We start from the raw sequence: 13376 nt of genomic DNA, 5'->3' as shown, positions 1-13376 counted from the left end.
ACCTGTGTATCCTGTCCCAGACCTTAGGACAGTGTTTTGCACACAGTAAACTCGCTGTGGGCAGGGATTATCTCTCTTTATTGCTGTATTGTACTTTCCAAGCACTTAGTACAGTGTTCTGCATACAGTAAGCACTCAATAAACACGATCAAATGAATGAAGCACATAATACACCCTAATAATATTACAATAAAATAACAGTGCAATAATTATAATAATAATAATACACACTATTATTACTGTTGTTCTCCTCACAGGCCTGGAAAGACCGAAATGCATGTTCAGCCGGTTCCACCACTTGTTTGCTGTGTACTTGGGGCAAGCCACTTCATTCATTCATTCGATCGTATTTACTGAGCACTTACTGTGTGCAAAGCAGTGTACTAAGCACTTAGGAGAGTACAGTACAACAACAGACACATTCCCTGCCCACCAGGAGCACTTCTCTCGGCCTCAGTTACCTCATTGGTAAATGGGAGATTTAGGCTGTGAGCCCCACGTGGATCAAACCTGCTTACCTTATATCTACCCCAGCGCTTAGAACAGTGCTTGGCCCATAGTAAGCGCTTAACAAATACCATCATTATTATTATTATGTGGCTTGTATAGCCGGGGTTCTAATCCCGGCTCCACCACTTATCAGCTGTGTGACTTTGGCCGAATCACTTCACTTTTCTGTGCCCTCAGTTACCTCCTCTGTAAAATGGATGGGGATGAAGACTGTGAGCCCCACGTGGAATAACCTGATTACCTTGTATCTCCCCCAGCGCTTAGCACAGTGCTTGGCCCATAGTAAGTGCTTAACAAATACCATTATTGTTATTATTATTATTATTATGTGGTTTGTATGGCTGGGGTTCTAAACCTGGCTCCGCCACTTATCAGCCGTGTGACTTTGGGCAAGTCATTTCACTTCCTCTGTGCTCTCAGTGACCTCATCTGTCAAATGGGGAGGAAGATGGGGAGCCCCACACGGGACCACCCGAAGACCTTGTATCTCTCCCAGCACTTAGCACAGTGCTTGACCCATAGCAAGCGCTTAACAAGTACCATTATTATTATTATTATTATTATTATTGTTATGTGGCTTGTATGGCCTGGGTTCTCATTCCGGATCTGCCCCTTAGCCGTGTGACTTTGGGCGAGTCACTTCACTTCTCTGTGTCCTCAGTGACCTCATCTGTCAAATGGGGAGGAAGACTGTGAGCCCCACATGGGACCCCACCCGATGACCTTGTATCACCCTCAGCGCTTAGAACAGTGCTTGGCCCGTAGCAAGCGCTTAACAAATACCATTATTATTATTATTATGTGGCTTGTATGGCCTGGGTTCTAATCCCGGCTCCGCCACTTATCCGCCGTGTGACTCTGGGCGAGTCACTTCCCTTCTCTGTGCCCTCAGTGACCTCCTCTGTCAAATGGGAAGCAAGACTGGGAGCCCCACGGGGGGACCACCCGATGACCTTGTATCTCCCCCAGCGCTTAGCACAGTGCTCGGCCCATCGTAAGCCCTTAACAAATACCCTCGCCCTTATCAATACGAGCGGCCCCGCTGCTGCTGAATTCATTTCGAGGGCTGCCACCCCCTGCCTGCGACGACTTTATTTCATGGCTTTGGAGGGGCGCCGAAAGGAAAAGCGGGCACGCGCCTGGGTGGGTGGGTGGGTGGCTGTAGGCGGCGGCGGCGGCGGCGGCCGCGGGAGGGGGGGGGGCGCATGCGCACCTCACCCCCCGCCTGGAGACTAGCGCGGCCGGGGCGCGTTCTCCGTGGGCTCGCGCGCGCGCGCGCCCCCGCCCTCCCCGGCCGGCTCCGCCCGCGCGCGTGCTCGGGCCCTGCGGCGCGTGCGCGCGCTCCCTTTCCCTCTCTCTCTCTCTCTCTCTCTCTCTCTCTCTCTCTCTCTCTCTCTCTCTCTCTCTCTCTCTCTCTCTCGGCGTGCGCCCGTGTCCCCGCGCTCGTGTGGGCCGCGCTCTGGCCCCGCCCCCGCCCCCGCCCGGGGAATGGGGCTCGCGCTGCTCGGGGTCGCGCGCCCCGTGCCCGGCGCCCGCTCGGTCCCGCGCTGTCAGCGGCTGCCCGGCTCGGGCCGCCCCGCGCTCGCCCCAACCCCGCGGCGCCCGAGGCTCCGTTAAACGGCGGCGGCGGCGGCGGTTCCTGTTTCCGCTTCTTCCTCTGCTTTCGGCCGGGAGCAGCATCCTCCACCCGGCCAGCGGCGGCTGGGGGCACGGGGCCGCCTCCCTCCCTCCGGTGGGTAAGGGGGCGGCGGCGCGCGTGCATGCATGCATGCATATGTGTGTGTGTGCATGCATGCATATGTGTGTGTGTGTGTGTGCAGGGGAGGCCCAGGCGACCCTGGCCCTGCTGCTGCTCCGGAAGGAGTGGGGACGGGTCCCGGTGCAGCTGCTCGCGCCCGGCCCCTCCACCCCAGCATCCCTGCAAAGCGTGTGTGTGTGTGTGTGTGTGTGTGTGTGTGTGTGTGGGTCTGTGTGGGTCTGTGTATGTGTCTGGGAGTGAGCCAGCCCGGGGAGGGGGGTCCCAGCCGGCCGGGCCAGGGGTGGACGCTTGGAAGGACCTGCCGCTCGCCCATCCGTGCATCCATCCCTCCATCCCTCCATCCCTCGGATGCACGGCCTGCCCCTCTGTCCGCTGCTAGGGGAGGCAGGGACACTTGCTTCCTTCGCTCCCCGTCCACCTGGGGATGCGGCTTCGAATTCAGATCGGCGGAGAAGCCGCCACCCTTTCCCCAGGAGCCATCGAAACCCAAGCCAACGATCTAAGGTGTCCCCAGGACCGCCCCCACCCCAACTTTCCCACCCATTGGGTCTTTGATGATAATATTTGCTAAGCGCTTACTAGGTGTCAAGCACTGTTCTAAGCGCAGGGGTAGATGCAAGGTAATCAGGTTGTCCCACGTGGGGCTCACAGCTTAGAATAATAATAATGATGGCATTTCTCAAGCGCTTGCTATGTGCCGAGCACTGTTCTAAGCGCTGGGGTAGATACAAGGTAATCAGGTTGTCCCACGTGAGGCTCACAGCTTAGAATAATAATGATGGCATTTGTTCAGGGCCTGCTATGTGCCGAGCACTGTTCTAAACGCTGGGGTAGATACAAGGTAATCAGGCTGTCCCACGTGGGGCTTACAGCTTGGAATAATAATAATAATGATGATGATGGTATTTAAGTGCTTACGAGGATGCCGAGCACTGTTCTAAGCCCTGTGGGGCTCACAGCTTAGAATAATAATAATGATGATGGTATTTGTTAAGCACTTACTAGGTGCCTAGCACTGTTCTAAGTGCTGGGGTAGATACAGGTTAATCAGATTTTCCCACGTGAGGTTCACAGCTTAGAATAGTAATAGTAATAATAATGGCATTTGTTAAGTGCTTACTGCGTGCTGAGCACTGTTCTAAATGCTGGGGTAGATACAGGGTAATCAGGTTGTCCCCCTTGAGGCTCACAGGTTAGAATGGTAATAATAGTAATGATGGTATTTAAGCGCTTACTATGTGCAAAGCACTGTTTTAAGCCTGGGGTGGGGGGCGGGCAGGGAGGATACAAGATAATCAGATTGTCCCACGTGGGGCTCACAGTCTTAATCCCCATTTTACAGATGAGGTAACTGAGGCCCAGAGAAGTGAAGTGACCTGCCCAAAGTCACACAGCAGTCAAGTGGCGGTGTCGAGATGAGAGCCCATGTTCTCTGACTCCCAAACCCGGGCTCTTGCCACTCAACCCCGTTGGCTTAATTTTGTTGCGAGACCCTTCTTGGACCTCTAGGTTCGAGTTAAAGATATGCCCACTAACTTACCGATAAATCGTAATAATGGTATTTGTTAAATAATAATGTTGGTTAAATGCTTACTATGTGCCAAGCACTGTTCTAAGCGCTGCTTGTGTGGGATGATTTCATGCAGTATGGATTCATGATTTTAGATGCACAGTGATGACAATTTGTGGCTCGAAGTGCCCATCCCGCTGTGGGCAGGGATCGTGTCTCTTTGTTGCAGAATTGTACTTTCCAAGCGCTTAGTACAGTGCTCTGCACACAGCACTCAATAAGTACGATGGAATGAATGAATGAACACTTGTATTGTATCGTGTTTTGGTAGTGAGACTTGATTTGGTTTCTGTGTGTAAAGCAGTTTTTTCTGGATCCTTGAATCAATCGAGTTGAGTAATGCATCCTTAAATAGTCATTGTATTTGTTAAGCACCTACTGTGTGCAGAACTCCTGTCCTAAATGCTGGGAAAGTATACAGAGGTGTGAATTAAACATTATTGCTCAGATGTAATGCAACTACTAGCTCTCTCCAGGAGAAAAAAAAAACAAAAAAAACCAAGCCAGGGACACAATTGCCAATCTGACTGAACACTGCTGGGCCATGTTTAATGGGGAAAAAAGTTGTGGTGACATTGAAAATCTTCACCTGAAAAAATTCTCTGTTACTGGAAAGCTCTGTGTACTGTTAACTCTGTGCTCTCTAGTGCTTATGACGAAAGGATTCTTAATTACTGTATTTGTTTTGAGGTATCCAGTAGAGTTAGATGATAATCTAAAACCCGAGAGGTGAATCATGCAGGTTCAGTATCCAGGGAACCTGGGCAATTGAAATGGAAAAGGCCACCCAAAATATTGACAGTCAATTTAAAGGTACTGCCGTTTTGTTTCTTAAATTGTGAGTTCTGCCAGGGTGGGAGACTAAAATGCTGGAAAGAAACCTGATGGAGAGAATGTTGAGGTTTTTTTGATCAAATAACAAATTAGTAAACAAGCACAGAGAGTAGTACAGAATGCGTAAGGTTTTCTTTCATTCTATAAGTGTGATATGGTTTTTTAAATTACTTACAGGAAAATTAAATACACAGCAGTAAAATTTAACCCAAGTCCCTTTTTTTATTTAATTTCTCATCCATCGAATAAGACATTGCCTGTATGACGGTTTTAGATGGAGAACATTTCAAATGCACTAAAAATAATCCTTCCTTGAGATCGATTTGAATTTAAGCCCACATTTTTAGTTGCTCTTTCTTGATAGCTCTCTGAAAAGTGTGGAATTTGAGCATTTAAGCCCTAGTTGTATAATTTATTTTTTAAATGCAGTTACAACATCGGTAGGCTTAACTGGAGGGGGAGCTAGCGACAAAGCAAAGTATAGCTTAATATGTGCCAGAACTTTTAAAAATCCTTAAACCAGATTTCCCGGTGCCTGGGGTAAGCATCACTAGTACTAAAAGGGAGGGAAAGAAATCATATGCATGGTTATATATAACTATGTATTTGTGGCTACTGATTACACTACATGGTATGCAGTGTAGGATTGACATTTTTAATGCTTTAAAAAGTAGAGGCTGCCAATAATTGCCTTAAGCATTTTGCTTCTCATTTAAAATATCTTTTTGTGGCTGCGTTGTGCAGTATTGAGTGTGAGATATTATTTTGTCAAGCTAGGTTACTTATATGGTACAGAGTAGCAAGAAGAGTTGGGTGGAGAAAGATAGAATTCCACTTAGTTCATTTTGCATCTTCAAAATTTCCTTTCTTTAAAAGAGTCCAGTTGGCAGCGTCCACAGCTCAGTGAAGCCACACCCAAGGCAGGGTACTGAGCATATTTGCTCTCAGGTACTGTGATTGGGTTTTTTTGTTTTTTGTTTTGTTTTTTAATAAAGGAACTGGGACCCTTCTGACACCAGAGAGTAGGAATCCCAAGGTCACTTTCCAAGTGCTGCCTCCTGCAGTGTAGCCCAGTGAGTTGCCAACTGGCCCACTGAATTGGCTTGGTTCCTTAGAACTTGAAGCAGCTTATTGTGTTTTTTACAGCCTATTTGTATTTAGATTTATGGACTATAATCAATTAAGTAAGCTAGTTGTGGGCAGGGTAGGGAATGTCTATTATTGTATTGTACTTTCCCAAGCACTTGCTTAATACAGTGCTCTGCACCCAGCAAGCGCTCATTAAATATGATTGAAAGAAAGAATGAATCTTTATTTGTCACAGCTCATATTCTCTAAATCAGTACCTACATGCTGATATCAAAATTCCCAAGTATTCTGTATGCATTTAGAAACATTGGAACAGTGGTGAGTGTTCTCAATTTGTGAGTGTGGTTCTTGGACTATTTCTCAAGTGAAAAGCTTATTTTTTAAAGGTGTAAACAACATAGTGGGAGAGACAGAATAGTGGGGACTGTCAGTATGTGAAATTTTGTGTCATAAGTCAAACACTGTTGCATAAAATTTGCTAGACCCTCTATGTCATATTTTATGTGGTTTTAGACTAGTCAATTTTGTTCATAGAGTTTTACTTTAACATTAATTTCCTCATCAACTTCTTAATGAGTAGTGAATTTGTATTCACTATTGAGTTGTGAGCAGGGAATGAGTCTACCAACTCTGTAGTATTATACTCTCCCAACCACTTAATAAAGCGCTCTGCACAGAGTAAGTGCTCAATAAATGCCATTGGCTGATTATATGTACCTATTACTTATTACAAGGATCACAGAAAACATTCCTTTTAACTTCAGTTTACAATCTGTAGCAGCCACCGTAAAAACAAAATTCTTCTGAATTAAACATTAGGGTCCTTTCTCGGTTTAAAACACAATGAAACAATCATTAGGGTCGGAAATTCTGAAAGAAAAATGTCATCTTCTTTTTCCCCACTATTCTGGTCCCCCGGTGCTCAAGGGTCCAATCTTGCCATGGTAAATAGCAGTTCAATACTTCCAGTAACTGGAGGAACAATATTTATTTCTTCTGGCTCTTTTGCTGAAAGTTTTTGGGCCCAGGTTTGCTGTAGCATTTGTGTATGTGCGTATGCGTGTATATGTGCATGCGTGCTCAGGCACTGATGACTTTTGTTGTAATTTTTTTAATGTTATTTAAGCACTTTTTGTTAGGCACTCAAGTGCTGGAATAGATCCAAGATTATCAGGTTGGACACTGTTCCTGGTTCCCATGGGGCTCACAGTCTGTGAGCCAGAGAATTCAATCTCTTATTTTACAGATGTAGTAACTGAGGCACAGAAGTTTAAGTGACTTGCTCAAGGTCCCAAAACAGGCAAAAGGTGGAGTCGGTAGTCCAGTTCCTCTGACTCCCAGGTCTGAGCTCTTTCCAGTAGACCGTGCTCTTTGGTTTAACCCTGACACTCAAGAGTGAAGGAATGTAAGCACTTTGTCTAATATATTATTGCCCTTTGTCCATGAAGAAATGCCACCGATCGTGAAGTTTGCACACATGGCCAAGGTGTAGGGATAATCTCACCATTAGTAGGGGGTGCACTCAAGTTGTCTTGCATAAGTGTTGATGGATTCTGTGTGGTCCCTCACATTCTCTCCTAGGAGGAGCAGCGTGGCTTAGTGGGAAGAGCATGGGCTTGGGAGTCAGAGGTTATTGGTTCTAATTCTGGCTACACCACTTGTCAGCTGTGTGACTTTATTCACTTCTCTGGGCCTCAGTGACTTCATCTGTATAATGGGGATCAAAACTGTGAGCCTCATGTGGGACAACCTGATTACCTTGTATTTACCCCCAGCGCTTAGAATAGTGCTTGGCGCATAACAAGCGCTGAGCAAATACCATCATTATTATTATTATCCTATTCCCCTCAAGCCAGGAGCGTGCATCGCAAGATGGTCAGTAGGGTGTGAGTGCAGCTGGTGGCCCTGGGAAAGAATACCTCTCAACAGCAGATTCTGCTGTGCCCTCATCAGGCTTTTCATTCCATTGTTTTTTGAGAAATTTGCATCAACTGTACCAGTTGCTGGGATTTCCACTGAGAAACCAAAGGGCTTTCTGAGGCTGGGAAACAGAATTTATCTCTCTTGGCCGCATTTAGTGCAGACCGTGCTGTGACCCTACTCGGTCTGTATGAAGCGTTGGAGACCAAAGGGGGTCAGATATGGGGTTACCAGATGTGTGCTGTGAAGAACTGGAATGGAAGATAATAAAATATGGGTCACAAACTGCTCACTCTATTCTAGGTTAGGTGGGAGGCTAAGGAGAGGGGACTAAGTGTCCCCAGAAGTCTCAATTTTCTAGTCCAAGCCAATGGAAAGACATGACCCTTGAAGATAAAGCCATAAACCTGTCTTTCCACAATTCAGATCTGGGTCTGGCAGGAAATAAAAGTAGGTGGGGAACCTTGATGGACTGACAGTGTCTAGCGACAGGGGCATCCAAAGAGTAGGCTTCCCAGGAGCTTCAGGGAAGACCGGCCTGAAGCTGATGACAGTCCTGGCTCTGGCTCTGAGAACTGTCTCCTTGGCTCCTGATGGGTGGGGTTCCCCTGACCCCTCAGTGACTCTTCCCCAAAACCTGTTTAATTTCTTAAATCATACCTAGGAGTTTCAGACAACCAACTAACATCCTTCCTGTGTAAGTATCAGCAAAGGATTGAGGTAGATAATTGCTTGCTTTAGATCCTTAAAATCCCTTTCCTATATTTAAGTATGATATCTAATTGCAGAATATTTTTGAGGTGTGTAAACATTGCTCCAATCCCTTTTCTTATAGTACTTTTTAAGGAGCCAAGCACTAAACTAAGCCTTAAGGAAGAAACAAAATAATCAGGCTGGACACAGTCCCTGCTCACAAGGAGCTCACAGTCTAAGTTGGAGAGAGGAAGATTTAACCTCCATTTTACAAACACAGAGAAGCTAAGTGACTTGCCCAAGGTCACACAGCAGGCAAGTGGCAAAGCAGGGTTTAGAGCCCAGGTCCTCAACATTTTGAGCTGAGTACAAAAACTTACCAGCTCATAACTTTCTCTTTCTTATCACAGGAAATGAAGTGCAATAAACCTCTTTTTTACTGGCATAGAAAAATTTGGTTTCCGGTGAGTATTTTCCATCACCGTTGACAGATAGCATTTGTATATACGTGCATATCTAGATATAGTATGCATGTATAATATATAAGCACATATGATCAGATAAATGTCTTCCCTCAAATATTTATTGCATTTTTAAGACAGTTGTTTTAAAACAACCTTTGGTTCACAGAACACCCCCCAATAAGTATTTGCCAGGATGTAAAGGTACTTCTTCACTTCTTTTAATTAACTGCTCTATCACTCTTAATATTGGCTTGTGTGTTAGTCCAGTGGAAGGAACAAGGCTCTGGGAGCCAGGTCATCTGGGTTTTGGTCCCAGTTCTGCCTCCTGGGGATATGACATCAGTGGTGAGTATTTCTGACTGAAGGACTGCCTGGGGTATTCCATGAGGTGAACAGGCCCAGCAGAAATCCTGCAAAATAGGTGACTATGTCCTCCTCTTCCTCATCCATCTGTTCTTCCCTTCCAGAGATGCCACAGTGAGCAGGTGAAGGAGGGCCCCTGGAAAGTGCATTCCTCAACACCTTCCTCCTACCTCAGTTTGCCCTGTCCTTTTTCTCCCTTTGCCACAGGCTTATGCCTTTGTGATGGGAATCATTCCCTGGGCAACAGTCAACACGGTTATCCCTTTATTATTATTATTGTTATTATCGAAGTGATGTTTGAAGGGAATTAGAGAGGCAGCAGGCCTTATTACGGGCAGAATCAGTCTTTTGCTTCTGCCCTACCTCCACTCCAGCCTTGTCTCCAAATGGCGTTAGTGAGCCTGTTATTTTAAAGCCATGAATTATGCAAAGAATTTTAATTTTGTATTTATCCACTGAGGTACCCTGGTGGCCTTTCAAAAGGGCATTTTGTTCTCTGCGCTCAAGAAAAATAAACTGAAGTTTGGTGTACTGGGATGAAGAGAAATTTCCAAAAAAGCAGGCCTCTACAGAAGGTGCCTTCTGGTTTCCCCTTGATATAAATCTGAAGACTAACTGGGAGCATACGGTTTGCTCTCAGTTTTGATTGTCTCCCTGCTTATTATCTTCTATCTGAAAGGAAAATAATACTGTAGCCATTTAGGATTTAGTATTTTCAAGTATCCCAATTCCTTGGCTTGTCCTTGAAGCAAATATATATCCAGTGCAGATTATAAAGCTCTATTGTATCATACTTTCCGTGACTTGCATGAACAAGTGAGTCTCTAAGTTTGTATCATTCTCTCTTCAGGATTTAAACATGTGGTTTTACAATACTTATCTTTTTGATGAATGGCCATTTCATTTACCCAGTGGGTCTAATATGAGCAACCGATTTGATAGGGTTCACAAGGGCTTAAAAATGCAGCAAAATAACTAAAAGCATCACTTTTCCCCCTCAATTTACTTCAGGGTTAAGACACTAGAGAGAAAGTTCTATATTAATTACACTGGAGATTTTCTATGTTTTCTTGACCATATTATTTGTGGCTGGGGTGTGCTGGAATAACAGGTAGATACAGTGTGGTCATTGATGGCACTAAGGCAGTATATAGAGAGACAGTTGTAGCCTTGTGGAAAGAGGACCTGGGTTCTAATTCTGGCTCAGCTACTTAATGTTGGTATTTGTTAAGCGCTTACTATGTGCCGAGCACTGTTCTAAGCGCTGGGGTAGACATAGGGGAATCAGGTTGTCCCACGTGGGGCTCACAGTCTTAATCCCCATTTTACAGATGAGGGAACTGAGGCACAGAGAAGTTAAGTGACTTGCCCACAGTCACACAGCCGACAAGTGGCAGAGCTGGGATTCGAACTCATGAGCCCTGACTCCAAAGCCCATGCTCTTTCCACTGAGCCACGCTGCTTCTTGCCTGCTGTATAACCTTGAACAAGTCACTTTACTTCTCTGGGCCTCAGTTTCCTCATCATTAAAATGAGGATTCAGGGCCTGTTCTCCCTCCATTTAGACTCGAGCCCCATGTGGGACCGCAACTGTGGCCAATCTGATTATCTTTGTATTGACCCCAGGACTTCCGTCTCCCCCAATTAGACTGTAAGCCCATCAAACGGCAGGGACTGTCTCTATCTGTTGCCGACTTGTTCATCCCAAGCGCTTAGTACAGTGCTCTGCACATAGTAAGCGCTCAATAAATACTATTGAATGAATGAATGACTTAGTATAATACTTCTCATAGAGAAAGTGCTTAGAGAAGCAGCGTGGCTCAGTGGAAAGAGCATGGGCTTGGGAGTCAGAGGTCAAGGGTTCCAATGCCAACTCAGTCGTTTGTCAGCTGTGTGACTTTGGGCAAGTCAATAATAATGTTGGTATTTGTTAAGCACTTACTATGTGCAGAGCACTGTTCTAAGTGCTGGGGTAGGTACAGGGTGATCAGATTGTCCCACGTGGGGCTCACAGTTTTAATCCCCATTTTACAGATGAGGTTACTGAGGCACAAAGAAGTGAAGTGACTTGCCCACAGTCACACAGCTGATAAGTGGCTGAGCTGGGATTCGACCCATGACCTCTGACCCCCGAGCCCGGGCTCTTTCCACTGAGCCACGCTGCTCTGTGCCTCAGTTACATTATCTGTAAAATGGGGATTAAGACTCTGAGCCCCATGTGAGACAACCTGATCACCTTGTATCCTCTCCAGTGCTTAGAACAGTGCTTTGAACAGTGCTTTGCACATAGTAAGTGCTTAACAAAGGCCATCATCAAATACCACAGTTATAAGATGGAGGAAAAAGGCAGGGCATTTTGCAATGGTCTGTGGATTCGGAAGGTAGAGTTCTTGATTTGGTTTTCTATTTGCTGCATTATGCTGTTGAGTGTAAGACCTGTGAAATGAGGGGGCCTTAAATGCTTCTGGTTCTTTTGGAAAATATACTTCATGAGCAGGGTTTTGTCCGATGGGGATTATACTGGACAGAACTCCCAACACCTCTGTGTAATGGTGTTTTAACTGTATTAACTGAGCTCAGCATGATTCTACCCACAGGTACCAGTTATACTGTGCAAGCTGATGCATCATTCAAGTGGAAGGCTAGGGCTGGTTCTTCAAAGAGTGGGCAAGCACCTTGTAACTCTACAATAACTGGGGCTCCTTAGCATGATGCAGGGACCCCTTGAGTGGTGGCCTTGGCCAGCCCAGGTATTTCTGCTTGCCGTAACTTGATTTTGACACTAAAGAAGAAAGGATCTTAGAGAAGCAGTATGGCCTATTGGAAAGAACCACGGGCCTGGAAGACAGAGCATTTGGGTTCTAATCCTAGCTTGACCACTTATCTGCTTTGTGACCTTGGGCAAGTCACTTAACTTCTCTGTGCTTCAGTCTGTAAAATGGGGACTAAATCCTCCTCTCTCTGTTTTAGACTGTGAATCCCACAAGGGACAGGGACTATGTTCAACCTGATTATCTTGTGTCTATCCCAGGGCTTAGAACAGTGCTGACATATTGTAAGCCCTTAGCATATGATCTAAAACGTTCTCATTTTGGCTCTTTTCTCAAACCTAATCACTTCTTGTAACTAGTAACTTGCAACTGACTCGAGACTCTTTAATCAGTCCATGGTATTGAGCATTTATTATGTGCAGAGCACTGTAGTAAACGCTTGGAAGAGAACAATAAGCAGAGTTGGCAGACATGTTTCCTGCCCACAGCGAGCGTACAGTTTTTAAAGGGTTAAACCTGAATCAGAACTCCTGCCTGCCTGTTTGAATGATTTAGATGAATAGTCTTTTACTTTAATTTCCTCAGCTGGCTAGCCATTCTGTAATTTTATTTTCTTTTTTTGGGCAGGTATGTTAACTTTTTCCTAAGCCCCTGAGTGGAGGTGGCAGCAGAAGTCAGGAAAACAAGCAGAACAAGTTTGTTGTGGGCAGACTTCTTTCTAAGACCCTCCTGTTCTTCTCTCCATTTGTCTGTAATGTATAATGCAAAGGCACACGTACATCTCCCCCATTTTTAAAAAAGGCTCTTCATTCCCCTCCAGCTGTCGCCCCATCTCCCTCCTTCTAGTTTGATCCAAACTCCTAGAATGGGTTGTACATATCATTCCCCTAATTTGCTCTCTACTTACTCTCTTTACAACCCCCTTGTGGTCTGGCTTTCAACCCCTTGGCTCCTTTAGGCAATGTAAAAGAGAGAGCCTGTGGGGAAAATGAGAGGTTACTTGAGGGAGCCCTCTTGGAGGAGATGTCATTCATTCATTCATTCATTCATTCATTCAATAGTATTTATTGAGCGCTTACTATGTGCAGAGCACTGTACTAAGCGCTTGGAATGTACAATTCGGCAACAGATAGACACAATCCCTGCCCAGTGACGGGCTCACAGTCTAATTGGGGGAGATAGACGGACAAAAACAGGACAACATAATCACAATAAATAGAATCAAGGTGATGTACACCTCATTAATAAAATAAATACAGTAATAAAAATATATACAAATGAGCACAGTGCGGAGGGGAAGGGAGAGGGGAAGGAGGAGAGGGAAAGGGGTCTTAGCTGAGGTGAGGTGAATGGGGGAAGGGGAAAGGAGCAGAGGGCAGAGGATGGCTTGGATGGAGGGAAGA

The 13376-nt window shown here is 45.6% G+C and overlaps 1 long non-coding RNA gene across 1 annotated transcript in view; it reads left to right on the top strand.

Annotated features, from left to right (window-relative positions):
* Window positions 1-1912: 1912 nt before the first annotated feature.
* LOC120638325 overlaps window positions 1913-13376 on the top strand; it is a 103748-nt gene continuing 92284 nt past the window's right edge. Inside the window, exon 1 of the long non-coding RNA XR_005659926.1 lies at window positions 1913-2242. This is a non-coding gene — a long non-coding RNA (uncharacterized LOC120638325). The remainder of the gene's footprint in view (window positions 2243-13376) is intronic.

Source organism: Ornithorhynchus anatinus, chromosome 1 (assembly GCF_004115215.2).
Source record: "Ornithorhynchus anatinus isolate Pmale09 chromosome 1, mOrnAna1.pri.v4, whole genome shotgun sequence".
Lineage (NCBI taxonomy): Eukaryota > Metazoa > Chordata > Mammalia > Monotremata > Ornithorhynchidae > Ornithorhynchus > Ornithorhynchus anatinus.
Note: the sequence above shows the minus strand (reverse complement) of the source record. Positions and strands in the feature narration are given on the sequence as shown.